Raw genomic sequence first — 4,349 nt, forward strand, 5'->3', positions numbered from 1 at the left:
AGGGAGGAGGAAGGAGGAACAGTAAGGAAGACAAGGGCCATTCCGGCAGAAGGAACACCTGCGACTGAAAGGGCTTCAGGGAACTAACTATAGGGTGTTTGCAGGATGGTGAGTTCTTTGTGACTCCTCCAAGTGTGTGGAGGATGGAGTAATGGCAGATGCAGCTGGAAGCCCTTTTTGTACATAAGGAATCCGTATTTGTTCTATAGATAATAAGGGGCATTTTGGAAATTTTATTTCTTATTTTTTATTTTTTTAAAGATTTTATTTATTTATTCATGAGCAACAGAGAGAGAGGCAGAGACACAGGCGGAGGGAGAAGCAGGCTCCATGAAGGGAGCCCGATGCGGGACTCGATCCTGGGACTCCAGGATCACGCCCTGGGCGGAAAGCAGGTGCTAAACCGCTGAGCCACCCGGGCTGCCCCGTTTTGGAAATTTTAAATGAGGAGTGCGATACAAACTTCTTTTATAGATGAAAAAAAATTGAAGTCTTGGGCTTTAAAATATCTAATAGGGCAGCTAGGCTGGTTCAGCGGTTTAGCACCGCCTTCAGCCCAGGGCCTGATCCTGGAGACCTGGGATCGAGTCCCGCATCGGGCTCCCTGCATGGAGCCTGCTTCTCCCTCTGCCTGTGTCTCTGCCTCTCTCTCTGTGTGTCTCTCTCTGTGTCATAAATAAAATAAAAATAAATCTTTAAAAAATCTAATATTGGGGAGACTTGGCTGCCTCAGTCAGTAGAGCATGCGACCCTTGACCTCAGGGTTGTGGGTTCCAAGACCCATATTGGGTGTAGGGATTAATTAAAAAAATAAAACCTGTTTTATAAAAATAGAAAATATGGGGCTCCTGGGTGACTCAGTTGGTTAAGGGTCTGCCTTTGGTTCAGGTCATGATCTCAGGGCCTGGGATCGAGCCCTGCTTCAGGCATCCTGCTCAGCGGGGAACCTCAGTTTCTCCTTCTCCCTCTGCTTATACTCTCTCTCTCTCTCAAACAAATAAATAAAATATTTATAAGTAAATAAATGGTAAATTAATTATTAAATGTCTAATACAGAAAGTTGGATGGGGGGAGGCCAGCATGGGAGGATACCCTAGGAGAATGCCCTAAAAGCAGGTAGACCTCCTGGGGGCTGTTGCTGTTAACCTAAGAGCCAAGAATTCTTTTTACATTTTTATTTGTTTTTTTTTTTTAATTTTTATTTATTTATGATAGTCACACACACAGAGAGAGAGAGAGAGAGGCAGAGACACAGGCAGAGGGAGAAGCAGGCTCCATGCACCGGGAGCCCGACGTGGGACTCGATCCCAGGTCTCCAGGATCGCGCCCTGGGCCAAAGGCAGGCGCCAAACCGCTGCGCCACCCAGGGATCCCTCTTTTTACATTTTTAAAGGGTTGTAAAACAAACAAATAAACGAACAAAAAAAAGCAAAGAATTATGCAACAGAAACTATAGGAGGCCTGCAAAGCCAGTAAAATTTCCCATTGAGCCCCTTTCAGAAGATGTTTGGGGACATCTGCTCTGCTTAAAGTTGATGGTGGCCTCCAAGAGGGGAAGGTGGGAGAAGGCATGCAGAGGAGGAAGATCATCCTTGAAATCATCAGGAGGCAGAACCAATAGGAATCCTGTCCAGAAGGAGGTGGGAAATGTGAAAATAAACAATTTCAAGGAAAAATCAAAGAATTTTGTCTATGAGAATATCATCATCCAACACGGGAAATAACAAGAGGGAGGATCAGAGCAGGAAGACTCTTTGGGACCTGTTGCTGTGAAACATCCACAGACGTCCAAGTGGAGACGCTCAGGAGACACATTACACTGAACAATGCCGATGTCGCTGCTTCTCTGTGATCCTTCAGGGCAGTGATAACACAACCGCTTCATATAGATCCTGGCACAGAAGAGACTATGAATCAAACATGTTGAGCTCACTCACCTGGATTAGGCGGTTGAATTTGAGAGACTCAGTGTGAGATCTGGATGAGAGGAAGAGACTTCAGTCATTGGCCTTGGTGGTTCCCAAAGTATGGGACTGGATGGCATATTCACTATACTCTTAGTAGTGCAATATTAAGTCATCTTGTCACATGCATTTTCCTGGCTGCCCCATTAAAAGGAAGCCCCTCCTCTGGCAGGATGTATCGCTTTTGGTTCTATTTCTGGAGAGGCAAGAGGGCATAGTAGTTGGGAGCCAGGGCTTGTACCTTGGCAGCTGGGTTTGAAAACCCATCTTCTACTTTCTAGGTGTTGCTCTGGGCAAGTCACTCAACTTCTTTGTGTATTAGCTACTCATCTGTAAAATAGAGTTTCTAATAATACTCTTCACAGGGGTCGTTGTGAGACTTCATAATACATGAATGTCTTAAAAGGGCTAGGTCTGATTTTTTTTTTTTAAGATTTTATTTATTTACTCATAAGACACAGAGAGAGGCAGAGACACAGGCAGAGGGAGAAGCAGGCTCCATGCAGGGAGCCTGACGTGGGACTCCATCCCAGGTCTCCAGGATCAGGCCCTGGGCTGAAGGCGGCGCTAAACCGCTGAGCTACCGGGTCTAGGTCTGTTCATAACACAGCACCCAGAGTTATCCTTTTAAAAAGTAGGTCAAATCATGGCAACCCACTAATAAAAACCCTTTAGTAGCTGCGAGTAAAGATCAAAGTCCTTACCATGGCTTCCTTTGCCTTACTTCCCTGACCTTATCTCCTCCCTTTGCTCTCCTTGTTCCTGCCACCCCAGCCTCTTGCTGCCTCCTCAATCTCACGAGGCACACGAGGCACACTCCTGTCCCAAGGCCTCTAGCACTTACTTTCCATCTGCCTGGAGCACTCTTCTCCACTATGTCAGCGTGTCCTGCTCCCTCACCTCCTCTGAGTCTTCATCCTTTTCTGAATAGCAAACCACCCTCACTCTTGGACCTCTCCTTCTACCTTCTTTCTTTCTATTTCCCCTGTAATGACTCTCACGCACTCATACGCTATAGAACTCATTTTCTGCCTCCTGCCACTGAATGTAAGCTCTGTGAGGACTGCAGTACTGCTGTGTCTGTGAGTGAATGGATGATGCCCACTACGCAGTAGGTGCCCAGTCCAGGTTAGCTGTGCTTGTTCCCCAAACATCTGGAGCTTCATGGGTGACAGTCAGCTTCCTCTGACTCCACACCTGCACCCCCCACCCCCAGCATGTTGAGGCAGGGGTAAGAGTAGGCACAGATGTCTACTTCTTGACTCCCCTCCACCCATAAACCCTGCACAACAGAGCTTCTATTCCGTCTGTCTCTGGACAGACATCTTGTTAAATGCATACATTTGGGGAAATACACAAAACAAGTGAATGCTTTATGAGAGTGCAGAACCCCTTTCTAGTCTTTTAGAACTAGTTTAACAACCCAAAGAAGAAAATTTGTGTATACACAGTAATGCTGTTCTTTTGATATTAAATTAGTATTAAAGTGGGATGGAAACTCCTCTTATATTGGGCTCCTATGGAGACGGACAAAGTAATTTTAGAGAAAAAGCAGCTGCTCTCAGCAGTAGGCTCAGAAATGTCAATTTTAATTAAAACATTTATTTCCAAATACATTTCACGGTTCATATGTAGTGATATGTGTCTACTTCATGCAAACGTTCAAACCGCTGGGCTGAGGAAATTGGAGAAAGGCATTTTGATAAAGAACATGAGCAGTATGATCAAAACAAAGAATTGCAAAGAAAAGAAAAGCCACGTTGTGCTTCAGTTTTTCCTCAGTCCACATGTCAGATTGCTCCTCATAGACTGGCTAGCTGCTACGTAAAGGCCCCCTTCTAGAAATCTGGTGTCGGTGGGTCATCACGGGGAGATGTGGGTTGTGGATCTCATCCCAGGTGAGATCCATTTTGTGTAAGGATTCCTGTTGACTTCAAGAACACAGGCTCTCTCTCCCTGTAGTTCTAGATTTTAGCTGGAAGAAAACTACCAAAACGGCTGATTCCCAATTCAACATTCTTCCCAATTCCATCTTTCATTGAGTACTATTTTGGGTTTGAGTTATTAAAGCTGCAGAAAGGTGTCCAAAATTTTACAATGACCTTCTGAGCTCCCCTCTCCTCTTTCTCTCTGCCCTGCAGAGCTTACCCACCTGCCAAACTTCTGTTGACTTCCCAGGGAAACCGGTCATGACTTCAGTGTGGCCAAAAACATTGAAATAAAAATGTGGCAATTTAAGTAAGCAGCGATTTAGGCTAAAGATTTCTGAAAATTTTGCTCTAATTTCTATAAAGGTGTCTGTGAATACATTTTTATTAAGCATTAGAATATTAAGATAATCACTGTGTGTACTGTGCTAAAAAAATCATTGTCACTGGGTTGAAA

This window comes from Canis lupus, chromosome 8, assembly GCF_011100685.1.
Source record: "Canis lupus familiaris isolate Mischka breed German Shepherd chromosome 8, alternate assembly UU_Cfam_GSD_1.0, whole genome shotgun sequence".
NCBI lineage: Eukaryota > Metazoa > Chordata > Mammalia > Carnivora > Canidae > Canis > Canis lupus.